Source organism: Hemicordylus capensis, chromosome 6, assembly GCF_027244095.1.
Source record: "Hemicordylus capensis ecotype Gifberg chromosome 6, rHemCap1.1.pri, whole genome shotgun sequence".
Lineage (NCBI taxonomy): Eukaryota > Metazoa > Chordata > Lepidosauria > Squamata > Cordylidae > Hemicordylus > Hemicordylus capensis.
Genome location: NC_069662.1, coordinates 101,753,139 through 101,780,159, shown reverse-complemented (window position 1 = coordinate 101,780,159; position 27,021 = coordinate 101,753,139). Strand labels below are relative to the sequence as shown.

Genomic DNA, 27,021 nt, shown 5'->3' with positions numbered 1-27,021 from the left:
ACACACATCAAAATAATAGCCATCGAAGCCGAGGTATGAGGGAGAGGGTGACAGCTATGTTTGCGGGGCTTAGTGAAGCGTCGCATGAAGAAAAGATACCCAGTGGAGCTGCAAGGTTTTGCCACATAGCACATCGCTCTAGGCACGCAGCAGGGGGAACCCCCACACAGGAGACGGCGTCTACAGCCTCCTAACACTGAAGACACGCAAACACCAGCCAACAGTTCTCGACGGCGAGTGGAGCCGAGCAGCCTCTGCGCCCCCCGGTAATAACTCACCACCTCTCTTCCCTCCTTTCCTGTCTTGGAGGGAGTCCCGAGCAGGGGAGAAGGGCCAGGATCGTTCAAGAAGTCTCGGTTTCTCTACTGCACGGAACCGGTAATCATTGCACAAGAGGAAGGCGGCGGCGGTGTTGTTGTGAGCTCACATCCAGGCAAGGGGAGGAGAAAGAAGCCAGGTGGAAGAACAGTTCCTGCTATTTGTTAACGCCTCCTTCTCTGTGCATCTGAGCATGCTCAAAAGCTTTGAAGCATGCTCAGTATGCTCGAAGGAAGCTCCTTTCTGTTTTCTGCCCACAAATCTTATAGAATTTTCATACTTTATTAGAATGTCGAATAAAGGATATCCAAATTCTTCAAAAAAACATCAGATATTGTGGTAGGTATTATTTTGCATCGAAATAACGCCGAAACATACAAAAAGGGAAAGGCTCCGGGAAAAGAGACGTTGACAAATAGCAGCGACTGTTACTACACCTGGCAAAAATGAGTGTGAGTCTGTTGATTGTAGGTCTATGTCAGGAGCTAAAGCGCATGCGGAGTAGAAAAGCTTTTTTGCTGGTGTAATGGGCGCTTTTCGGGGACATGCTAGGTGGGGCGTTGTCAAGAAGCACACGTGTGTTTGTTTGTGTAATGATGCCGGCTGCCGGATGGATTCCGGGGGGATCCCCGTCTCAAGTGGGGAATGGGGTAATGCGAGGTAGTGCGGGAGGGAGCGCTTACCTGGCAGTCCCGAGTCCACTGGAGAGTGCCCTGGAGGGAGGCTGGAGAGCCTGGCGTCGCCGAGCCCCGTAGCTGCGTGCAGGGGGCAGAAGCGGCTCAAGGGGAGAGGGTGGGGTGGTGGTTTAATTACCTTATTTATTACAATTTGTTTAAATAAACGTGATCCCTGCTGACTGGGCAGAGGCACCTTTTAGTGTGGTGATTCTCTTTATTTAGCAGGGGGAGAGTAACTGGCCCTACCCACCCCCAGCACAGTACTTCCAGTGACTGTTGCTGGTTTCTATCTTATGTTCCTTTTTAGATTGTGAGCCCTTTGGGGACAGGGATCCATCTTATTTATTTATTATCTCTCTGTGTAAACCGCCCTGAGTCATTTTTGGAAGGGTGGTATAGAAATCGAATCAAATAAATAAATAAATAAATCTTCCTCTTAGCAAAACCTCTGTATTAGGTTACGCTGAGAGTGCATAACTGAAGGTCCTTAAGGAGCTTTAGGGACTGGAGGCACTATGGATTCTGGTCCCAGGAGAGTGGCTTGTCTTAAGCCCTAAATTTCCTTGGTGGCTTAAGGGGAACTTTGAACCGGAGACGTCCTCTCTTCTGCTTACTCTTGGTTAATATATGTTCTTGAGTTACAACTAAGCATGTTTACTTGAACCAAATGGAACTTAAAAGGTCCTTAAATAAGTGAGGCTTAAATTTAAGTCGAACTTGGTATGTGAGAAAGTGCCTTGTTGATTCAGATCAAAAATCCATCAGAAGATAGTGTCGTCTGTTCTTAAGAAGAGGTATTTTTTAACATATTTATATCCTGCTCTTCCTCCAAGGAGCTTAGAGTGGTGTACGTGATTATTCTTATCCTCACAACAGCCCTGTGGGGTAGGTTAGGCTGACAGATACATGACTGGCTCAGAGTCAACCAGTGAGTTTCATGGTTGAATGAGGATTCAAACTCTGGTCTTCCCAGTCCTAGTCCAACACTCTAACCACCACATGCTGGCATAGTGTACATGTTTCCTTCTCAAAGCAAATAGCTGTTTCCAGGGGAATTGTATCAAGAACATCATTAACCTCTTCTTCTGTAGAATTGACTCGATGCCGTGCCCCCTCCCCTGTGGCCACTCTAAAGTATTTAAAACAAAAACAACATACCTGCACAGGAGATCTGGGACTGAATCTCCCGTGACCTCATCTAATTAGATCTAAAGGCTGTTGCTTGTCTAGTTTGGCCTATAGATTGTCAGCCATTTTAAGTTGCAATACAGCACAGATGTTGCTGTGCCATAACTTCTCTCATTTCCCTTCCTATTTCTCTCCAGTCCTTTCCTCGATAAAGGCATTATTTAAAAGCTTGAATCTTGAAATCAGAATAACTTATGCAGAATAAGTCAACGGTACACTTTGCCGAAAGAATTCATTCATTCCCCATGGCTGATTCCAGACTTTTTGCTTCACTCCAAGTCTGCTTCCGAAGGTCAAATTTCTTTAATCATGTGCTTTGCAAGTGGTGGTAGTTGGTTTTTTGGTATTGGGTGGGGGTGGGGAGGTTAAAGCACCAATACGAACATTTTCATACTCGTTTTCAAGAAAAGGAAAAACATCTCAGCCATAAGAAAAGCTATAAGGGAGGGGGGATTTCCAATAATAAGCGCACGCCAGTCAGATATTGGCAGCACATGTTAAACTGGGATAGGGCCCACTTCTTACAACATTTTTTTACCTTCCTGCACCCCAGCTCTGGGCTGCTGGGGGGAGCTGCCTCTCTTCTTCCATCTTGTGGTGGAAGAGCAGTAACTGGAGGTGGAAGAGGCCCACCCATTGGAGGAGGGAAGAGGAGGAGGCGTGGTGACAACCCAGTCAGGGAGAGGGGGAAACGAGGCAATGTTTCCCAGCTGGGCAGAGGGGGAAACAGAGTACCAGGCAGTTGGGCGGTGGTGGAGGGCACAGCAGAGACTGTGCACCTGCCAGAAACTGCTGCGTGGGGGCCTGGAGGTTGGTGTGTGCGAGGGAACAGTATCAAGTCTCTGCGCCTGATCGAAAACTGCTTTTAAAAGCCTGCTCAGTTGCAAAAAGAGCTTGCCATATAGCTTAAGGGGCTCAACTAATTAAGAAACACAAGTACAAAACGTGGGTGTATGGAACTAATTCTGCAGTGTTAAATTCTCCTGTAATTTTGTGTCTCTTACATTGCAACCCAGAGAGTTCCTTTCCCCATTACTCATATTGCCACTCTTACATGGAAGTGTTGTTCACTCCCAGTCTTTACATCCCCCAGTTCTTAAAATTATAGTTATTTAATTTACTTCTACAGAAATAAATGCGTCCCTGAATCTGTCCTCTTGGCTATTCTTCTCTTCCTCGTGCAGATAGTATAAATAAAGACTGGGGAAATATTCGATAAGTAGGCTCCTGCATTGAATGTCTTGCACCAAGGTGCCTGTAATTTGGATAAATTAAGTCGTGGGCATCTCTAGTTAAAGAGGAAACCTTGGGTGCACTGAGCATGACTGAAACCTTTGATACTTCATGACTACCCCCTTGGGCGCTACTCTCTGTCAGCTTCTCTCTGGAAAATGGTAGTGCAGGGCAGCTGGTTCTGCTCCTCCGTCTTTCAAGGACACCAACATGCTAATGCAACCCCTTAAATGTAAGAGACGGTTGCCTTCTTAGTTTAAAAAATAAATATGTAGAGCTGTTTTGTGTGCGCGTGTTTAAAATAGGTTTAATCATAAGCAAAACCTCAAGTTTTTGCCAAGCCTTAAGGCACATTTTGTACTCTGTTATACAACCCCCTTGATTTGATGGAATTGCTTTTTTGGGTTCTCTCCACCACCCCGTCCACCCACCAGTACTTCGAAGGTAAATGTTGTCACTTTAATGAGCTGTGTGATTACTTGTCACCTTCATGGTAATATAAGTCTAGGTTAGAGAGGGACAGTGACTTTAATACTTTTTGGAAGAGCATTTCTATTTCACTACAGTCTCATTTTGTTCCCCAGCAAATGGATCTTCAGTGACACCCCAACAATGTAGCCTAGTAGCTTCCAAACCTTCAATTCAGCCCAAACCTCTGTTGCCTGCCTTCCGGGAGACTTGGACCAGCCTTGGTGTTCAAAAGCCATTGTCACACTCCTGACACTGCCAAAGCAGCTGCCAGTTGTTGATATCCAGCCAGCACCTCACAAACGTACAGGTGAAACTCGAAAAATTAGAATATCGTGCAAAAGTTCATTAATTTCAGTAATGCAAATTAAAAGGTGAAACTGATATATGAGATAGATGCATTACATGCAAAGCGAGATAAGTCAAGCCTTAATTTGTTATAATTGTGATGATCATGGCGTACAGCTCATGAGAACCCCAAATCCACAATCCCAGAAAATTAGAATATTTTGAAAAGGTTCAACAGTAGGCTCCAGGTGTCCCACTCCAATCAGCTAATCAATCCATAACACCTGCAAAGGGTTCCTGAGCCTTTAAATGGTCTCTCAGTCTGGTTCATTAGGAATCACAATCATGGGAAAGACTGCTGACTTGACAGTTGTGCAGAAAATCATCATTGACATCCTCCATAAGGAGGGAAAGCCTCAAAAGGTAATTGCAAAAGAAGTTGGATGTTCCCAAAGTGCTGTATCAAAGCACATTAATAGAAAGTTATGTGGAAGGGGAAAGTGTGGAAGAAAAAGGTGCACAAGCAGCAGGGATGACCGCAGCCTGGAGAGGATTGTCAGGAAAAGGCCATTCAAAAGTGTTGGGGACTTTCACAAGGAGTGGACTGAGGCTGGAGTTAGTGCATCAAGAGCCACCACACACAGACGGATCCTGGACATGGGCTTCAAATGTCGTATTCCTCTTGTCAAGCCGCTCCTGAACAACAAACAACGTCAGAAGCGTCTTACCTGGGCTCAAGAAAAAAAAGAACTGGTCTGTTGCTCAGTGGTCCAAAGTCCTCTTTTCTGATGAGAACAACTTTTGCATCTCATTTGGAAACCAAGGACCCAGAGTCTGGAGGAAGAATGGAGAGGCACACAATGCAAGATGCTTGAAGTCCAGTGTGAAGTTTCCACAGTCTGTGTTGATTTGGGGAGCCATGTCATCTGCTGGTGTTGGTCCACTGTGCTTCATTAAGTCCAGGGTCAACGCAGCCGTCTATCAGGAGATTTTGGAGCACTTCATGCTTCCTTCCACAGATGAGCTGTATGGGGATGCTGACTTCATTTTCCAGCAGGACTTGGCACCTGCCCACACTGCCAAAAGTACCAAAACCTGGTTCAATGACCATGGGATTACTGTGCTTGATTGGCCAGCAAACTCGCCTGACCTGAACCCCATAGAGAATCTATGGGGCATTGCCAAGAGAAGGATGAGAGACATGAGACTAAACAATGCAGAAGAGCTGAAGGCCGCTATTGAAGCATCCTGGTCTTCCATAACACCTCAGCAGTGCCACAGGCTGATAGCATCCATGCCACGCCACATTGTGGCAGAAATTGCTGCAAAAGGGGCCCAAACCAAGTACTGAATACATATGCATGCTTATACTTTTCAGAGGTCCGATGTTGTTCTATTTACAATCCTTGTTTTATTGGTTTCATGTAATATTCTAATTTTCTGGGATTGTGGATTTGGGGTTCTCATGAGCTGTACGCCATGATCATCACAATTATAACAAATTAAGGCTTGACTTATCTCGCTTTGCATGTAATGCGTCTTATCTCATATATCAGTTTCACCTTTTAATTTGCATTACTGAAATTAATGAACTTTTGCACGATATTCTAATTTTTTGAGTTTCACCTGTATGTGAACAGTTCATGAATTGGGAGGCATGGTTTGTTGGCTGGGATAAAGCCCCATTCTAAGGGGTACAAGAGGGATCAGTTTCAGCTTCTATCTTTCTATTTATTTAAGACCCACATATAGAAACAGGTGACAAATGTTTTTAAAGAATGTTTATGTATGGACTCTAGAGTTCATGATATTATATACATATCTCCCCCTCTTGGTGAAAAACGAACTCATTTTTGTAGGTGCTTTCTAGAAGAAGGCCATGATGGGTAGGGGCACTGGGATGGGTTGGGGCATTGTAGCTGTATGGCACGAATGAACAAACGACGTACTGGAGGTCTGAATCCAGACCCGCTACCACAGTTGCTACTTCCTTGGATCTTCAAAGTACTGAACTGATCGACTGTGGTCTTATGATTATTCCTCTGAGCCATCTAGTTTACAAAGAGCTGTACATATGGAAAAGCACAAAAGGTCTATGTTACTGTGGATGTGTTTAAAGAAACAGCTAATTGAATCTCTGTATTTATAGATTGAGTCATGAGCTGCGGGGTTCATAGGCATGAAGCAGAAAGGATGAGATCAAGGAGGATGTCAATCAACAGCAGAAAGATCAAGCTCCCCAAGTAGGTTTATTCCGTTGCAGGCCGGGTTGGGGCACTGTGTCTTAAGCTGAGGTTTAGGGTTTCCCCCTTTTTTTTGTTGCCCTTGCAGCCATAAAGTGTCCCCACCTGGGCATCCTGGAATATATGGAGATGAACAGCTTCCATCCTTGGAGCCTCTTCAACTATGAATCAGCGTGTCCCTTCCACTGTGCTGAGGGGCTTATCCTAAATGGAACAAGTAGGGTATGGTGCCAACCTGACGGCTGCTGGTCTGCTGAGATGCCTCTTAGGAGGCTCCTGTTCTGAGAGCAATTCACTTGCAAATGCCCCTGTTATTGACACTTCAGCCCCATGGAAGGAACTAAATTTCTTGAAATGCTAGCTTGCATATATGTGTGTGTTTGGGATGTAAATAAATAAATAAAATTGTGGGGAAATAGATATATTTTCCTTGCACCCCCCTTAGATATATATATGTACACGTGTGTATATGTGCTGGGCCAAGTTCCCACTAGAGTAGGAACAGTGAGTGTGTGTGGGCAGGTGCACGTGAGTGTGCATGCACACATATGTGTATACTATATACGTGTGTGTGTGTGTATCTCTCCTCAGAATGTGGTGGGGAGACACACTGTTGCCTCTTAGAAGCCCACATTGAAACCACCTCTGTGTGCTTCTCGGAGGCATCTGGTGGGCCATTTGCAAGACTAGATATCCAGCACCTGGAAAGGGAATAGTCTGGTATCTACTCTTCTATATGTTGATTATATATCTTCTATATTAACACATAGTATATAGTCCATATAGACTATATAGCATGCAGTCAGCTATATGCTCCAGTCTAAGGCAGGTGGGAATATCTGCTGTTTCTGCGGCAGTCTAACCCATCTCTGCTCCACTCTAGGTGGTAGGGCCTGTGCCCTCAGGACCTTGCAGAACCTGGGATCCTTAGCCATCTCCAGGGAAACCCCAATTGGCTACCAAAGTAAGTCTTGCAGCAGGGAGAGGCCCACCATCTTGCTCCAAACACTCCTCCAGCATCTTGAGCAGTGGGGAATTTGGTAGTTCTGCCCCACTCTTTCAGTCTTGACCCATACTTGCTGTCTTAACACACTTCCTGCCTTTTGTCCCACAGGAAGTCACAGAAAAACTGCCAGGCTTAATCAGACAAGTTAGAACGAGGTTGCCTGATGGAAAGCAAAAGGAAGGCAGAGACCTCACGATCTGCAGCTACCAAGAAGGATGGGTTTCTTGGAAACACAGGTAACTCCCTTTCACCAAATTCGGTAGTTTACATTCCTCACCAAACAGGAACTTTGTCATATGGAGCCCTTTTTCATGGCTGTGCAGGGTAGAGGCCCTTAGTTATAGAACATGCTAGTGGCAGAATGCTTTGACCTAATACAGGCAGCAATGGTTAGTTGGACAAGTTTCAGCTTGAGCAGGAAAATTTAGAGTGAGAACGAGGGTGCCAGATGGAAAAGCACCTCCAGCATCTTAAGTGGAGAAAGCCTGTCTTACAGCAGAACATGTTAGCAGCAGAATGCTCCAACCTAACACAGGTGGGAATAATATTTGTTCTTTTTGCTGCAGCAATGCATGGATACCCTCTCAGAAGTGTAAAAAGTGCCAAAATTCCCAACCCCTACTTGCTGACTTCCTACTTGCTCACTTCTGGCCTCTGCTTCTCTCCCACAAGAAGTCAACCAAGCCTGATTTGTATACTAGATACAGTGGTCCCTCGACTTACGAACTACTCGACATAAGTATTTTTCGAGTTACAAACGGCAGTTTTAGATCCGGTTTTAGATGTGGTTTTTTCGACTTACAAATTTTTAGATGGGGTTTCCTCGACTTACGAATTTTACATGCGGTTTCCTTGACTTGCCTGCCTGTTTACTGCCTGTTTATTCTTGAAAAGAAATGTTCCTGTGCAGTTTGCAAGCCTTACTGGGGGTCTGGGTCTTTTTTCTAGGCTCCGGAACGCATTAATCCGTTCCCAATGCATTCCTATGGGAAACCGCTTTTTGACTTACGAACTTTTCGACTTACAAATGTGCATTCGGAACGGATTAATTTCGTAAGTAGAGGGACCACTGTATGCTCCAGAGCTAGCATATGAAATTAGACTTGTTCCACCAGTGTCACAAAGTGGCCAGTTCTTTATTTGGTGACCATCTATAGTCTGGGCACGAAGGCAGAAAGAAGACAAAAAACACTCTTAAATAATTCAGTGGGCTTTATTGAGTATTGAAAGAGAACAGCATTCATCTAACTGAGCAGAACAGTCCATCTGACTGCTAGCAATATTTCAATCTTGGCTAGTAATAGCATTAAAACAGTGTTCCTAACTATCATGTGTGTGGATTGGTGAGATCAGCATTAAATCTTCCTAAAGCCTAACACAATTCAGATATAGATGGAAGAGAAGGGGCGGGGGGGGGGAGGTAAGGAAGGCACAGGATTGAGATGGTTTGGGGAATCAGGAGTTAGTGGAGGGGAAGAAGGGGGAAGGAAAGAGGGATCCAAGGCTGTAGAGGCAGCATATTACCAGGGTCTGAGGCTTGAGAGCAGTGAGGCTTCAAATGAAGGAGAAACGTGGGTGCTGGAGAACAGGAGCCTGGGGAGCGATGCAAGCTTCAAGCAGGCTAGTGGCAGATGCTCAGAGTAAAGAGGGGAGCAAGAGCATCATGGCTGGAGGAAGTCTTGACTTCTCACTGCGCAGCAGAGGTCACAGACAGTCCCTTCTCCCTGGAAAGAGTTCCTGGTTTAGTCCCACGGCTTTGAGCAGCAAACTCTAGGATCATTCTTGAGCAAAGATCTGCTGGTTAGGCAAAGCTTGCTGCTCTCTGTTCAGTGAGTTCAATTCTTATAGTTGCTTCGTCCTTTGATCTCCATTGTCTTTTAATTATCAAAATTAGCTCAGGATATTAAGTCAAAACAGGATTTGAGTTCCATCTCCTGTTAGCAGAGTATTGTTCTGTTGTCATTTCCAAAGCAAAATTTGCCTCTCTTAGTCCCAAGAATGTTAAAGTCAGAGGAGTTAGTGAAAGAATCAGATCTATCTGTGTGAGACAGCAGTTAAATTACTTGTTGTGTTCATCTACCTAGTGTGTAATTATGACAAAAGAATGTTTAAAGTCACGGCAAAGGGGTGCATTGTTTGAGGCTAGTTAATCAATACATTTGACTAAGGCAGAAGCATCCTGTCAGTGGAGGTAAGGGATTACTTGAGAGCAAGTCAATTTTAGCATTTGGATATGTGTGAGACAGGTAATCGAGCCTGGCCATTATGTCTCTTGTGAGTTTCACAAACACTGAGAACAATGCTAGATTACCCCTGCCTTCAGAAATCAATTACCAGAGGCAGTCATGAGACCTGGGTGTCATGTACTGGTCAGTTCATCTGAATTCAGGCATCAATTGATTCCTTAATAAAATGGAACCAGACACAGGCCTGGATTCCATATTATTATTATTATTATTATTACATTTATATCCCACTCTTCCTCCAAGGAGCCCAGAGCGGTGTACTACATACTTGAGTTTCTCATTCACAACAACCCTGTGAAGTAGGTTAGGCTGAGAGAGAAGTGACTGGCCCAGAGTCACCCAGCTAGTTTCATGGCTGAATGGGGATTTGAACTCAGGTCTCCCCGGTCCTAGTCCAGCACTCTAACCACTACACCATGCTGGCTCTTGGTAACTCTGGGTTTAATGTTGGGGTCAGGGTGTCCCCAACACAGAATGCTCCAACCTAACGCAGGTGGAAATAATATTTGCTCCTTTTTCTGCAGCAACACTTGGATGCCCTTTTAGAAGTGCAAAAAGTGCCAAAATTCCCGAGCCCTACTTGCACACTTCTGGTCTTCTTCTCTCCCACAAGAAGTCACAGGAGAGCCGTCAGCCTTCCTCAGATGACGGGTGAGAACAAGACTGCCAGATGGAAGGCAAAGGAGAGCTGGTCTTGTGGTAGGAAGCATGACTTCTCCCCTTAGCTAAGCAGGGTCTACCCTGGTTGCATTTGAATGGGAGACTAGAAGTGTGAGCACTGCAAGATATTCCCCTCAGGGGATGGAGCCGCTCTGGGAAGAGCATAAGGTTTCACGTTCCCTCCCTGGCTTCTCCAAGATAGGGCTGAGAGAAATTCCTGCCTGCAACCTTAGAGAAGCCGCTGCCAGTCTGTGAAAACAATACTGAGCTAGATAGACCAATGGTCTGACTCAGTATATGGCAGTTTCCTATGTTCCTAAAGGGAAGGCAGAAGCTACACAATCCCAAGTGACCAAGAATGACGAGTTCCTTGGAAACCCATGCAATCCCTTTCCCCAGATTTGGCAGTGGCATATTGCAATCTGTCAACTGCCTTATCCTAGTCTTGCCTGAACAGCCATTTTCACAGTCCTGCCCATGCTCTGACTTGATACACCTTGGTGAACCTAGGAAGCATGACTCCCCAAATCTCTTATTTTACAAAAAACAATGTATGTTGTTTGGTGTCAACACCACACAACCACATTGCTGCTGCTGTTGTTTTAGACCAGGGGCCCAATATTCCAGATCTCATGAACAGCACTTATGAGTTTCAGACTGCTTGCCAGTAAGGGACATCACAGCATGCCAATAGGGAACAATAGGAGATCGTTGCTTGCCAATAGAGGAGATTCCTGCTGGCTGACAGGGAATGATTAGAAGATTCCTGCTTGCTCGCATGTGTGTGTCATGGGATCTTTACAGCCAGGGCTTGCCGGAGGAGACCATACAATACAAAGAGGAGACCACATGTTTCTGGTTCAAAGTAACAGATATTCATTAACTAATAATCAACATATACATTCTCATTTGTGGAATCAATGCAATAGGTACCTAATTGTAATGCTAGCAAATCCATTTGTTAATGTGGGGAATTTCAATAGACTAAACCTTCTTGAATGTAAAAATGTTAAAGAAAAGCAATGCATTCATTTACACTCATAGGGACAAATGGGGCATCTACAGAGTTACTGGGAGCGTAACTCTGAGCGAGTCTCCTAAGTGTTCTTAACATAGCCATGCTCTGCTGGGATGGTTCTAATACAGGTGGAGGGTTAATTGACACAGAATGGTGAGTTAGAGGAATAGATGGGTTAGAAAAGGAGGGGATAGTCTAAATGCATCAATGCAGCTATATTTCAAGTGAACCAAGTGGATTAGATTGGAAGTGGCTGTACACAAAGTAGAGTGTTTGTGTGTGGCGGGGGGGTTAAACTCTGAAATGAAAGGCGCACACACACACAATATTTATGTAAATGTGTGTTCTGGAACGGGGGAGAGAAGAGAGAGGTGATAGGAGTCAGGATTCATGGTAAGCTGAGTATGCTAGAAGCCTGGAAAGGAGCCAAAATGGGCAGAGAGCCAGTTTGTATAGCCTCTTGCTCCCACAAACACCATGGCTGATACTGCCACAAGTAGTTGCATTCACTCAACTTACTGGGAGCAGCATTGCTTTGGACAATAAGGAACTTGGAGACAACTTAGTTCTTGTGGTGGAGCTGTAAGCTTGCTTCTGTTAAGAAGTAACAAATAATGTTATACAATTGCTAGGGGTAATATAGCAGAAATGGCTTTTCCAGTATATGCATTTTGTTTCCTAGTATCAGATTAATGAGAGCCATTGGAGGCACAAGGCATCACTGAGCTCTGCTCCCTGAATAGATAACTGAGTAGGTGTTGGCAAAAAGATCGATTTGTATTTGCTCTTTGGGATTTTAAATGGTTACATTATCATTCTGTATCCTTTATTTCAAGAACCTATTTGAAAGCCTTTGAAGATTGAGAGGCACCATTTTTCACTGAAGAAGCATTCGAAACCTTGCATGAGCACTGCAGGTCTCAGCCATTTGTCTAACTTGTATTCTGATAATTGTGTCATCACTCATTGAGTTATTTTACATTGCTCAGCCATTTATTTGTTTCAGCATTCTGATTATTGTGTTATTGACCACTGGGTCACTTTACATTGTATGCTCATTCTTTACCTGTATATATTCCCTTACTATTGATATTATAGATATCTTGACATCTACCAGGTACTTCATTTTTTGTGTTATGAGACCTGCTTGGGAGACCCATAAGCATAAAGTTTGGGCTGCAAAAGGGGAGTCATTCTTAACACCCACCAGATGCCTCTGGGAAGGCCACAAGTAGGAGATGAAGGTATGCCCCTTCTCCTGCTGTTGCTGCCCTGCAATTGGTATTCAGAGGCATCTGTAGGTTTTTTTGTGATCATCATGTGGGAAAGAAAAGCAAACACACTCTGTTAATTATCTCACTGGTGATTGCAATCATCTCATGGTGACTGCAATTCTTCTATTGTGTTGTAAGCACTTCTTCCCTCTCTATGGCTCCCATCACACAGCTTCCTCGGCTTCAAACATGTCACCAAGGCAAAATTGAGAGCAACTTCAGCGATAAGAGGAAACAGAGCACAGTGACATTAGGAAGACAAAATCCCCCCCCCCATTTCTCTCCCCTTATCTATGTGTGTGTGCGTGTGGAACATGGGTGAGATTGAAAGATGGCAAATTCCTGCAGAGCCAGATCCTTTTAGAGTTGTGCTTGTCTCACCCACTCAGAGTTGCAAGGCTGGGAGAGGGGTGGGGATACTGCCTATAAGTCTCCCTTAATACCAACTGGATTAGGTCAGCAGAAGGACAATTGCTGCTGTTCTTGGGCCTAGTTTGCTCACCCAAGAAAGGGGTAGTAATTGTAAGGCAGATCTTGTCTCAGCCATAGAATGGTATCTGCACTGTAGATTAACTGACTTTTCAGATATATGTTTAAACATCTATCTGCAGAGAAGCCCTGCAGCGGAGGGAGAGACCAAGTGCTTCCCAGACAGCCCCCAGGGTGAGAGGCTGGAGTTGTGTCTCTTGCTGCTGCTATTGAGTGCCGGCCTGCAGGAGAGGGAGTGGGTGAGACCACCTGCCAGCCCCTGGGAGAGGAGAGGGAGTGGGTGAGACCACCTGCCAGCCCCTGCTTGACCTGTGGGACTGTGGCCTCTGGTTGTGGCTGCTCTGCGGGGAGTCTGTGCAGGATCGGGACCCTGGAGTGACTCAGCAATCCCTGCATACCATCTGACCAGAGTGGCCATCTCCGGGCCTATAAAGTGATGCTGCTTGTGGCAGTGGGGTGACACCAAAAGGGGTTGCCCCTTTGGGGGAGCCACTTCGGGGGACAGCGGAAGTGAGAGCCGGGTTTCCTGGCCCAAGAATTTACATATGGGTGGGTATTTAATAGTGTGGATTCTGTTTCAGTTAGTCCTGGGTGATTCTGTTTTAATTAGTCCTGCTATAGAATTAATTAGTTTTAATTAGTTCTGCTTGTTGGAGGGAGAGAAAGCGAAATAAATGTTGTTCAGGCAGCAAACGCAGCCTGAAATGAGGGGGAAAGAGCTTGCTCGGGCTCTCCAGAGCCGAGCGGTGCACAAGCCAGGTCACGCCCCCTTTGCAAGGGGCGAGTGTTACTGGAGGGGAGGTGCCGCTGCTGGGAGAAATCATGGATGGGCGGCACGTTAAAAGGTAAGGGGGGGGTACCCTTCCCTCCTCGACCCTGTACACCCTCCCTGCAGTCAGCCACTGACAACACACCACATCCCTCCACGACAGTGATGATTTTTATAGACAAAAGGGGTGGGGTTTCGACACACACATACACCACAGCTACCACACGCAGCCCCCAGAGAGGCATGGCAAAATTTAAGGGGCAACGACTTTGCTCCTCAGATTTTGCCACTACAGGCAGATGCCTCCTCTGCCTATGCCCAGTGTTCCCTCTAACAGGGATTCCCAGCTGTTGTTGACGACAACTGCCAGAATTCCCAGCTGCAATAGCTTTTGCATGGGAATTATGGGAGTTGTAGTCAACAACATCTGGGAATCCCTGCTAGAGGGAACACTGCCTATGCCTTAATCTACCATTGCATCCATGATCTGATTCTGGATGAAGGTGCCAACCTGGAATGTATTACAGAGACTTGGCTGGGGGAGGCTGGTGGCCTGGTCTAGTCCCAGCTTCTCACTCCAGGGTACTCTGTTGAGGAGTGGGTGAGGGACGGTGGGCAGGGAGGCAGAGTGGCTGTTATAGAATAACATCTCCCTTACCAGGATCCCTGTTGAAGTGTCAGACCGTATTGAATATGTGTACTTAAGTTTGGAGACCAGGGATAGACTGGGTCTTCTGTTGGTGTACTGATCGCCCCGCTGCTCAATGGAGTCACTAACTGAGCTGATGGACTTGGTTTTGGGCTTGTGGCTTTTGGTGGTGAGGCGGGGGGCTTCATTTCGGAACCAATATGTCCAGGGCAGTTCAGGAGTTCATAGCGGCCATGACAACTATGGGCCTATCCCAAGTGGTCTCGAGACCAACGCAAATTGCTGGTCACATGCTTGATTTGGTTTTTCACTCTGATCAGCATGGTGTTCCGTGGGTGGGGACTCTATGATTTCCTCATTGTCATGGATGAACCACCATCTGGCTAAGGTTGGACTCACAATCACTTCCCACCTTCGCAGGGGTGAGGGACCTATTAGAATGATCCTCCCGAGAAGGTTATCGGATCCAATAGGATTTCAAGAAGCTTGGGAGGGTTTTAGTGTTGGCTCTGCTGGCAATCTTGTTGATGCCCTGGTGGAGAACTGGAACAGCAAACACACCGGGGCAGTAGAGATGATTGCTCCTAAGCATCCTCTGACCCATTTCAAAACTGGCCCCTTGGTATACAGAAGAACTATGGGGGCTGAAGCAGTGAAGTAGACGACTGGAGCGCAAGTGAAGAAAGATTCAACTTGAATCTGATAGATTGCAACAGAGTGCATTTGAAGATCTATGCTCAGGCAATACGTGTGGCAATGCGGTTCTTTTCTGCCCATATTGCATCCTCAAGTTCATGTCAAGCAGAGTTGTTCAAGGTTGTGAGAGGACTAGTATGTGCCCCTCCTCCCTTGAATCAGAATCAGGAACCATCGATTAACCACTGACATGTTTAATGAATTCTTTGTGGGGGAAATCTCTCGTATTCGGGCCGACTTAGATTATGTCTCCACAATTACTTCAGTGTCTGATGTGGAGGTGTCCAGCGACTTCTCTTGTGTGGTTAGGTTGGATCAATTCCAGTTTGTGACTCCTGAGGATGTGAACAAGCTGATTGGAATGGTGTGGCCTTCCACCTGTTCTCTTGACTCTTGCCCAACATGGCTTATACAATCTGGCAGGGGGGTTGTTGTAGAAGGCCTGGTAGAGATTATAAATGCTTCTCTGAGGGAAGGCAAGATGCCTCCTTATCTTAAGGAGGCAATTAATAGACCACTTCTGAAGAAGCCTACCTCAGATCCCTCAGAGTTTAGCAACTACAGGCCTGTCTCCAACCTACCGTGGTTGGGCAAGGTAATTGAGCGGGTGGTAGTCTCCCAATTGCAGGAAGTCTTGGAGGAAACTGATTATCTAGACCCATTTCAGACTGACTTTTGGGCAGGCTATGGGGTGGAGACTGCCTTGGTCGGCCTGATAAATGATCTCCAATTGGCAATTGACAAAGTGGGACTCTATTGGTCCTTTTGGACCTCTTGGCGGCTTTCAGTATTAACAACCATAGTATCCTGGAACATCTGAGGGGGTTGGAAGTGGGAGGCACTGCTTTGCGATGGTTCCGCTCCTACCTCTCGGGTAGGTTCCATATGGTGTCCCTTGGAGACCATTGTTCTTCAAAATCTGAACTTTCCTATGGCGTCCCTCAGGGTTCCTTATTGTCTCCGATGTTTAACATAAAACACAAAACTGCTGGGAGATATCATCCGGAGATTTGGTGCAGTGTGCTATCAGTATGCTGATGACACTCAAATCTATTTCTCCATGTCAACATCATTGGGAGAGGGCATATCCTCCCTAAATGCTTGCTTGGAGGTGGTGATGGGCTGGATGAGGGATAACAAATTCAGGCTGAATCCAAATAAGACGGAGGTACTCATTGTGCGGGGTCAAACCTCGAGAGATGAGTATGAACTGCCTGTTCTGGACGGTGTCACACTTCCGCGGAAAGAACAGGTACACAGTCTGGGGGTGCTGCTGGATCCAGGCCTCTCTCTGGTGTCCCAGCTTGAGGCAGTGGCCAGAAGTGCTTTCTATCAGCTTTGGCTGATACGCCAGCTGCACCCGTTTCTTGAGATAAACGACCTCAGAACAGTGGTACATGTGCTGGTAACCTCCAGACTGGATTATTGCAATGTGCTCTATGTGGGGCTACCCTTGTATGTAGTCCGGAAACTACAGTTGGTCCAGAATGCGGCAGCCAGGTTGGTCTCTTGGGTCATCTCGGAGAGACCATGTTACTCCCATATTGAAAGAGCTACAGTGACTGCAGCTAAGCTTCCGGGCAAAATACAAGGTACTGCTTATAACCTATAAAGCCTTATATGGCTTGGGCCCTGGGTATTTAAGAGAATGTCTTCTTCGTCATGAACCCCACCGCCCATTGAGATCATCAGGAGAGGTCCATCTACAGTTGCCACCTGCTTGTCTGGTGGCTACTACGGGACGGGCCTTCTCCACTGCTTCCCCGAAGCTTTGGAATATGCTCCCTGATGAAATAAGAGCCTCCCCATCTCTGACAACTTTTAAAAAGTCTTTAAAGACACATCTGTTCACCCAAGCTTTTAATTAAATATTGTTTTAATTAAATAATTTAATTTAATTGACCCATGCTAACTGGGCAAAGAAGCACCTTTTAAACATGGTGATTCTCTTTATTTAGCAGGGGGAGAGTAACTGTGCCCTATCCACCCCCAGTACAGTACCTCCAGTGACTGTTGCTGGTGTCTATCTAACGTTTCTTTTTAGCTTGTGAGCCCTTTGGGGACAGAGAGGAAGCCATCTTCTTATTTATTATTTCTCTATGTAAAGTGCTTTGGAAACTTTTGTTGAAAAGCAGTATATAAGTAGTAGTAGTAGTTGTTGTTTTAATAGTTTTAACATTGTTTTAAAATAGTTTTAAAATTTTAAACTGTTTTAATGTTTTAACCTTTTTGGTTATCACTTATTTTATTTTAACTGTTTTAACTTTTCTGTTATTTATTTTGCTTTGTTGTAAGCCACACAGAGATGTAAGTTTGGGGCGGTATAAAAATATGTTTAATTAAATATTGTGTTCCAAGTTGTGATACATACAATGTATCTTGTTGTCTCTTATTTGAGGTTCAGATGCAGTAAGAGGAAGTTGGAACCCTCTCAACTAAAACTTCATGTTGTGAGCAAAAGTTACCAGACTCGAACTTCAATATAGTGGTTTGGATCTTAAAATAAAGGTGCTATGGCTTTGGTCAGCTAATGCAGCATAGACATCCAAAAATTGTCACAGTCTACAGGTCCCTTCAAATTCACTGGATAAAATTCCTTCTTGCATGAGAACTGATCTCAGTTAAAAGGTGGAGGAGAAATAATACAAATATATGAACTGAATCAAGAGCAGCAGTTACAGATGGTTATGCCAAGAGTTTCAAAACCATGCATTACCTCTTGATCTTGAATTTATATTGCATCCTGAAGGACAAGGAGTTCTAAGTATGATTAATTGAGGCTATTTTCCTGGCATGGTAAATCATTTCTGGGATCCCCTCCCATGTTCCATAAATTTGGTTTGTATCCAACTGTCAGCATGTGGATCAGAAAGGGGTGTTGCCTATACTTTGAGTGGCTGCCATCTTGAAACCACATGGTGGATTGGCAAAAAATATCCCCATCTGGGTCCTATAGGACCTCCTCACATGTGCTGTGAATTTGATTTGATTCAAACCAAACATCATGTAAACACAAATGTTATTAGAGGGGAGACACACAGACATGGTGGTCTCCTAAGTGTTCCCTTCAGAAAAGGGGCTAAAAGGTTATGCTACAGCCAAGCAAGTCTCAAGAAATGATTAATATGCTATTGAAGTATCTACACCAAATAGATCACTGCAGATTTTAAAGTAATGCTAAATTATGTTGTTTGTCCAACCCTTTTGTCAACAATTATTCATGGTTGCATGTTTGTCCAATGATTTAATCGGGGAATGTGGACTTTTTGTGGCAAGTTAATGATAAGCTAATACAGATGGTTTTGTCTGATTCAAAAACCTCTTTAGAAGAATAATTTCCATAGTGCCACTCTGACATGAGTGGTGCATTTCTGTGATGATATTAAGATGGCCACCATCTCCTAGGTAATAAGCCTCATCTCAGTAAGGAAGGAAGAATGTCAGCTTGGGTGGGGCTCTGTCTGTTTGCCTCTGCCCCACCTTGCTCCAGGTGTGTGACTATTACTACTGCTGCTATAAAAATCAGCCTGAGCCAGGGACTGGGGGAAGGAAGAGAGTCAGCTGGGTGGGGCTCTGCCCATCTGCTTGCCTCTGCCCCACCCACCTCTAGATGTGCTACCCAGGTGCGTAACAATGATAGGGCAAGGGGAGACAGTTGTCTGGGGGCCCCACTGCCTGGAGGGGCACCCCAGAGGCACCTCATGTGACTCCCCATTGCCCCCTGCCCTGCCCCAAGGCTCCTCAGCCACTTGCCCTCTTCGCCGTCTCTCCTGCTTGTTCTGCTGGCCCGCAATCGAAGCAGCAGGCAAGCTGCAAAGAGCTCCTTTTCTCCCGCCTCTCAGCTGATCGGCGGGTGGGCGGGGCTTCCACGGAGGCCTCTGTGTAGGCCGCAGTGACGCCTGAACTCCAGTAGGGCCCAAGCCAGCCAGGAAGGAGGAGGCAGCCAGAGTGTTCTCTGCAGCAGAAGACCCCTTGCGGCCCTGCTTAACCCAGACCAGCATTTGCCAGGTAGAGTGTGAACTCCTTTTTGTGGTTACCTTTCCCGCCCCCCCCCCCCATATATAGGGATCTGCTTGCCATAGGGCTTGGATATGGGTGGGGGGAGGGACCGAGAAGTCTCTGAATATTTATTTTGAAACAGCTTGGAAAATTTGCTGACTTAAAAAAAACTATCTAAAAAGTCCTATAAGTGGCTTGTTTCATGGCAGAAAATTGCAAAAACTTCTGGAACAGTATTTTATTAATTTTATTTATTCATTCATTCATTTATAAATGCACTTATGTTCAAGTTGTTTTGTAACCCAGAAAGTCTGAGTGAGAACTGTGAAGCATGTGTGGTGCTTTTATTTTATTTTTCTTGTGTGTGAACTGCTCCCCAATAACTTGCAGGGACTTCAGGGTCAATCTGGCCAACATGTGAATGCAGCACCTCCATTCCAGAGGAGATGTGTCTTAAAGGGCTTTAAAAGCCTCCTGTGAAAAACCTCCTGCAATCAAACTTGACTGAATTTGTTCAGAATTCTGGGAAAACAAACATAGGTTCACCCTGCATGGTTGAAAGTCTCCTTTGCTAATCTGCAGCGAGGGGCCCATTTTAATAATTCATCTTTCTAGTGTGTTCTAGGCATTAAAAGTAATACAAATGTATAGTACTCAATGTATATCACTATATATTGTGACATGTGTGTGTGTATTCAGTGAAATGTATTTGCAGGCAGCATACTTATTTTGGAATATCAGACTTAAATCCTTGGGGGCCTGGGGTGTGCGGAGGCCCTGGACTTTGAGGCGCTGGGGGCCCATTTTAAAATCTTGTCTCTGGGCCCACTCCAACCTTGCTACGCCCCTGGTGCTACCATCACTGCTGCTGCTATGAAAATCAGGCTGTGCCAGGGATGCAAGCCTCTTGGTGAGAGCACAAGGGCTCTTGTGGCTCTCAGCCTTGGGGTGAGTGGCCTGGGGCCTCAGAAGACCTCCATTTTTCCATCAAGGAGGACAAAGCTGAGAGAGACAAACCCCACCCAGCTCATTGAGAGCTGTATGACAGAACAAGCCTTGGGCCTCGTTTTTATCAAAACTGAGGAGCTGTGGTTGGTTGGGCTGGGGAAATGTCTGGGAGAGCAGAAGAATGGGGATGGTCTGGGGGCAGGGATATCACAGGTAGTGGGCAGAGGGAGGTATGGCAGTGGGAGTTGGGCAGGCCGTTACAGGGGGGAAAGGTCCAGGCAACTGAGGCCTGTGCCTTTTTCCATCTCTTCTCCCAATCCTGCAGCTCCAGATAGCTCTGAGAAAACTCCCTCAAGGATTAGGGTGTTGCTGGTGGAATTCCAGGTCTTGGTAAATACCAAGACATATCTCATCCACAATTTGATTGTGGATGAGCATGCTGACATAGTATGTGTGACGGAGACCTGGTTGGATAGCTAGGTGGGGTTGGTCTCTCTCAGCTTTGTCCTCCAGGTTTCCTGATCCTTGAGCAGCCCCACCTGCTGTAGGAGGAGGTATTGCAGTAATCTATTGTGAGATCTTTCCCATTTTGGTTAGGCAACCTCAGAATTTTGAGTGTTTGTCCTTGAGGGTGGGCTTTGGAGAGAGGCTGAAGATTCTGTTGATGTACCAACCACCCCACTGTACTTCAGTCTCCCTACCTGAGCTGGTGGAGGTGGTCTCTGAGGTGGCTTTGGGTTCCCCCTGTCACGCCCTCGATCTCAGATAGCGAGGAGGAAGGGGAAACTGACAGCTTTTCAGCCGATGCAGGGGTGCCTGAGGGGCAGAGCCCAGCTGTCAGTTCCCAAGAGACGGCTGAGGAAGGTCCAGCTGGTGTTTCAGAGCAGGCACAGCAGTCTGAGGCAGCAGAGACAGCGACGGACAGACTAGAAGATGCGCAGTGCAGACAACCCCCACTGACTCCACAACAACGGCATATCACAAGGCGGAGAGCACAGCTGGAAACTATCAGGAGGAGTAAATGCCTCTTGCAGAGGGCTGATAAGCCTTGAATCCCTGCCGGCTGAGAGTTATCAGCTTGGACTATAAAGTACGTCAGCAGCTTTCTGTTAGCTGCTGGAAGGCAACATTTGTCAATCCTCGTGTTGACAGCTTTCAGCCCGAGCCTGATATAAAGAAGTGTTCCGAGCTGTGTTTTGTTTCTGCAGCCCAGTTTGTATTGCAGACTATCTTCCTGGACTTCCCTTCTGGGTGGCCAGATTGCTGATACCCCCAAGCTTATTGTCTTAAAGGATTTCAATGTCCATGTTGAACCCACCCACCCCAGTAGGAGCAGCTCAGGATTTCATGGCCTCCATGGTATCTCAGTTGGTATCTGGCTCTACCACATTGCAGGACATACTCTGGAGCTGGTTTTTGCCAGCTGGGGAATAAATTAACTGGAGGTGGGGAGATTTAAGGCAACTCCCTTGTCATGGACAGATCACCATCTGGTGGGGTTTAGTTTGATTGCTCCATCTGACCTCTGCTGGGGTGATAGACCAATTAGAATGGTCCACCCCCAGAGGCTTATGGATTAGCTCAGTTTCCAGACAGCCCTCGATAAGTTTCCAGTGTCCAGAGCTGGTGAATCTGTTGAGGCTCTGGTGAATCTGTGGAACGGGCAACAGCCCAGGCTGTTGACATGGTTGCTCCTAAACACCTTCTCCGGTTTGGTGGAGACTGTATTGCCCCTTGGTTTTCCTTGGAGCTTAGGGTGATTAAACAACCTGGGCAATGGCTGGAACGATGCTGGAGGAAGTGTTGTGACAAATCCGATCAAACACTGGCTGATTTGGACTCCAGAGTTTTGGCAGTTCTGGCAGATGTGCCTCAGGTACAATCTGGTTCTATTGTGTTGGATTCTTTTCAGTTAGTACAGCCTGAGGATGTGGACAAGATCCTCAGCAGTATATGGGCAGAGTTCTGGCAGAGGAGAAAGGAGGAAGTTTGATTTACCATCTCACAGTAAGGATTAAAATACCTGTGTTGTACAAAGTATAAGAACTGTAGCATCTTTCTCCTTTGCAATGATAGCATGCAGGATTATCTTAGTATCCTCTCCTTGTATACTCTGAATTGAGTCAAAGCAATAGTGTGAGGCAGCCGCCATTATGTCATGCAGTAATAAAGCCCTTTCTATAATTATGGACAAATGATAACATCTTGTATTCTAAATACTCAGCTCATCTTTAATGTACATGTGTGGTGAAAGCTTCTTCATTGTAATGTCTGAGATATTGGTACTTTCACTGATTTTGTAATGAAGTAATTAAACACTCTGGACTCTTATCTCTAGTAATATTCCTTATGGACTCTGTAGTGTATGTATCAAGGACCAAGTGAACATCATATTTCCAATATTTTCTGCAGTTTCCAGTATTCACTGTAGATTTGAAGACCTCAGCCATATTCTCACAAGTTTGAACAGTCTTTGTTTTTTCAATAGCTGATGTTCTTCCATACTAAGACAACTACTCAGAAAGATGTATCAAATTATTGATTGTGTTGTCTACTGATGGAAGAGACTTTGAGATTTTAATCAACTGACTTTTTGATTGACGTTGATGCATTGTTCCTTCTGCTTGAAACATTAATCCTGGTACAACACATAGCTCTTAATGGCTCAACATTTCCCAAAAGTTGACATCATACTGCCGTCTTGTCACAAGAAGATGATATGCAAGTAGTGAATGGCCTGTAATTAACTCTGTAACGGTCCCTGCCACCTTTACTAATACTTTAGCTTTCTTCTTGGCACTGAACACTGAAATGGTATTCAAGTTCTTCTTGTATGGTGCCCATAGGTTGATGGTTTCATTACATATTGTTTTAAGGTCTTCATACAATGTTTTTCTAAGATCTTCCTTTCCATGGATATCTCTTGTAACGTCATCACTAAAAACTGCCTTTGCCAACAAGTTAATAAGGCCAGGACCCCAGTATGTGAACAGGTTGCTAAGCTGTTTCAGTTCCAAATAGAACTTTGAAATTGCTTTTCCTTGGCTATTGACTGAAGCCGAGGAGTTGAGATGGTGCTCTGTTTGTTGCAACTCTAGGGCAATGCGGAAAGAAATGGGCAAGAGCAGGGTTTCTTAACCTTGGGCTGCCAGATGTTGTTGGACTACAGCTCCCAGAATCCCCAGGCATGGCCTTTGTGGCTGGGGATTCTGGGAGTTGTAGTCCAACAACATTTGGTGGCCCAAGGTTAAGAAACTCTGGGCAAGAGCATTAGGCTATTGGGCAATGTCTCCTAATCGACTAGCAACCTTTGGTGCTCTAGAAGAGCATGGTTTCTCAACGTATGGGTCCCCAGATGTAATTGGACTTCAGCTTCCATAATCCCCAGCCTCAGTGGCCTTTGGTTGGGAATTATGGGAGTTGAAGTCCAATTCAACTCCCATAATCCCCACCAAAGGCCCCTGGGGCTGGGGATTATGGGAGCTGAAGTCCAATAACATCTGGGAACCCAACGTTGAGAATCCCTGCTCTAGAGCAGGGCTGCTCAACTTTGGCCCTCCTGCAGATGTTGGCCTACAGCTCCCATAATCCCTGGCTATTGACCACTGTGGCTGGGGATTATGGGAGTTGTCATCCAAAAACAGCTGGAGGGCCTAAGTTGAGCAGGCCTGCTCTAGAGCTTCCCTGACACCAAGTGCACAAAAGAGAACTCTTGGTTTGATCAGCCAGTTTTCTTTTTCAAAATTATCCCAGGCTGTCAGGTGAGACTCTGTCAGTGCTTTCAGTTCAACAAGATACCAGATTAACATACTGGAGTAATTTATCAAATATAATGCAAAGATGTACACTAGCAGTTGTTCTACAGAACCAATGTGTAAATTTCAATCACCAGTGCTGACAGACCTAATAAACAGGAACAAACGCTCAACCATTTTCATGTATTGGCAGACCACTCGGAACACTGGCTTCCCTTCTTGTTCCAGTAAGTCAAATTGTTCCATTAGTTGTACAGATTGTATTGTTCCATACTTCCATTGCAGCCAAAAAGTCACAGTGTCACAGACACTAGATGAATGAACGTGAACTTGTGCCTTGCTCTAGGGCGCGCACACACACACACCTACCTCAGATGAGGCTGGATGACACAAGCCTCACTTCCCCAAGGGTATCTGGGTTTCTGGCACTGCAGCAGACCAAAGGGAACGGGCACACAGGTTAGCAGGTGAGGCACAGCTGGGCTTGAAGGGCTCTGATGTGATCATAGAGCAGCAAGGCAGCACTCTGATAACAGCAAGGTGTCGGGTCATAGGAGGTAGATCAGGAACAAGGTAGCAGATGGGAGAGTCCCTCAGAGAGAGCTGTTGAACCAGCAGGGTACAGCTCTAAAATTGCAGTTTATATAGCTCAGGCAGACACACTCTTCCAACCCAGGCCTGTTTTACTCTTGAGGAACAAGCTTACCTTCCTCCTGAGTAGATGCTCTGAGGACAATTGATGAACTTTCAGTCATGCACGCCTTCATCTGCATTGAACTTCTTCCCTCATGCTGGCGTCTTCTCTCCTGGGGGCTAGGGAGTAAGCCTAGGGGTTCAATAGGCTCTGAAAATCATCCCCTGAGGAAGGCTGGAGTCTCAGCCTAGAGCAGGCTTTCTTAACCTTGGGCCACCCAGATGTTTTTGGACTATAACTCCCATCATCCTGAGCCACAGAGGCCATATCTGGGGATGATGGGAGTTGTAGTTCAACAACATCTGGGGGCCCAAGGTTAAGAAAGCCTGGCCTAGAAGTATGGCATGAAGGTGGGAAGAGGCTGGTCCACTGGCACCTCCTTGTCAGCTGGGGTGGAGGAACCTGGTGGTAAGGTGTCTCTGAAGTCTGTGGGCTCTGGGAGTACCATGTCCTCCTCCAGAGGGCTGCATAATGGGGTTTCCCCTGGGGTTCCCTGTTCCAGGGTTACTGGAGGGCTGGGCTCTGATGCCACTTCTTCCTCTGATGTATCCTCCTCCTCCCCTTCTTTGGAGTAGCTTGACTCAGAGTCTGAGTCAGGAGAGATTCTGACAGCTTGCAGATCTGGAACCTTCTGTAAAACTGCATCCTGCACATTGTGTATTTCTCAAAAACAAAACAAAACACCTCTCTGGGTAATAATCTTGTAGTGCAAGAAGTGTGAGTTTCAACAGCATGTTGAAAGTGATGCCCTTTGAGGATTTAATGCACTGTGCTCTCACAGTACAAAACCTTGCACATCTCAGAAATACCTCTTGTATCGGTGAAGAAGCCAATGGCACAATGTGCTGCAAAGCAAACATGCAGTTCATCAGGACACAAGATCCAACCCATGCAGGTCTTCCTTATACATTATTCATTGCTGCACAGGCCTGTAAAGGGTCATGTCAACTGTTAATATGCATTATGAATTTGGTCCACATACAATTTTGCTCACATTCTCAAGCTGTTTAAAAATTGCAGTCTCACTCCTGTCTCCACCCATTACCAGGCTCCATACCCTGTCTTGCCCAGTGTCAGCCTTCGTCAATACTCCTGCTTGAACCTCCACTCTGCCCTGACCGAAGACCTATCCTGGTGGCCTCAACATTGTGACCTCACTAACACTCTCCCAAATAAACCATGAGTGAGCACTCCTAGCCATGAAGAGGCTTCTCCAATGCACCAGGACAATCTCCATATTCTTTCTTGTCAGCTCCTGTGCCAACAGGCAAACTCTTGCCTTTTGATCACATCCTATACTTGCATAGTAACCAAGCAAGGTGAAGGGTAAGAAATACATTCAGAGCCTTTGTGACAGAATGTTTGAAAACTTATTTTAAAATTCAGCTGGTAGGCTTTAAGATCTTTTAAAGACATTTCGAAGCTGTTCAGGCTAATCATCCATTCTCATGATATGTCCACCATGTCTATGCAGAAACCTGCTTTGAGCAATAAGGGTCACAGTAGACCTTTTTGTAAATGTTTCACTGTCAGCAATGTGTGAATCAAGTTGCTGACCCCATCTTGAATCTAAGCTATTTGAGAGGTCTTAAATGATCACCATTCACAAATCTCTGACTCTGAGAGAGCAATGAAGGCTATCCCACAAAATGGCTCTGATGAAACGTAAATAGGAGCTGGTGAGTGAGTGCATGAGTGTGGGTTACTCTAGTAACCAGGCACAAAAGGTCCAGAAGGGGAGGGATTTAAGAAAGGCAGTGGAGTCAGAGAGAGAGAGTTGGATTTAGTTGTGTGAGAGTAGGAGGTGTTTTTGAGCTGAGGAGGGTTGAGAGATCAGTTGGTGTGATTGTTCGGGGGGCAGGTTGTATGGAACTTGAAGGGTGAATGTGTGGAGGCTGGAGAACCAGCAGTGTTCTGGGCAGCTCATAATAACAGACAAGAAGGAGGAATTCACTGGGTTTACAAGCCCAAGTTTAATTACTTCTGTCCCAGTTATCTCACCTTCCTATATGTTACATTTTATCCAGAACAGCTGATGTAACTTGGTAAAGAAACTTGTGTGCCCTGCTTTGCAGAGATCTTTATTCTAATCTGTAAATAATAAACTTATTCTTGTTTTCAGTTTATACCTCAAGTTTCATTTCATTTTATATCCTGAACATATACGCCTACCTGCGCTCATGAGGCTACGCAGCCAAAGGTGTTGAGTACTGAGAGCAGGGTAACAAGAATGTATATGGTGGCAGTGAGGGAAAGTAAAAACTGAATGAATTCCCAGAACCTGGAGAGTAAACTGACATAGAAAATAAAAACAAGTCACCTCTCTGGAATTGAGAGGGGCATCAGGGTGGGACCCTGACAGGCTTTCATGTCCAGTCTTCCCAAGTCCAAAAGCCTTGGCCA

At 45.6% G+C, this 27,021-nt stretch overlaps 1 protein-coding gene and 1 long non-coding RNA gene across 9 annotated transcripts in view; one reads left to right on the top strand and one right to left on the bottom strand.

Moving 5' to 3' along the window:
* The window catches only part of PIK3R4 (phosphoinositide-3-kinase regulatory subunit 4), a 31,613-nt gene extending 30,540 nt beyond the window's left edge, over positions 1–1,073 (bottom strand). The window contains exon 1 of one of the 4 annotated variants that reach the window (XM_053265382.1): positions 1,002–1,073. The gene's annotated coding sequence lies outside the window, so the exon portion shown is untranslated. Of the gene's footprint in view, positions 1–278; positions 567–1,001 lie in introns of those variants that run through there. The other 3 variants (XM_053265384.1, XM_053265381.1, XM_053265383.1) reach the window with 3 other exon arrangements.
* On the top strand, positions 34–17,579 carry LOC128331676 (uncharacterized). Of its 5 annotated transcripts, none has more exons than XR_008310394.1 (8): positions 34–378; positions 2,321–2,475; positions 6,322–6,415; positions 6,504–6,637; positions 7,299–7,379; positions 7,530–7,657; positions 10,192–10,366; positions 12,182–17,579. It is a non-coding gene; the product is annotated as an uncharacterized LOC128331676 (long non-coding RNA). The 5 variants fall into 5 exon arrangements; XR_008310392.1 differs by lacking the exon at positions 34–378 and adding an exon at positions 510–657 and having other exon boundaries at positions 2,338–2,475; XR_008310395.1 differs by lacking the exon at positions 34–378 and adding an exon at positions 512–657 and having other exon boundaries at positions 2,338–2,475; positions 10,192–10,318.
* Positions 17,580–27,021: the final 9,442 nt, after the last annotated feature.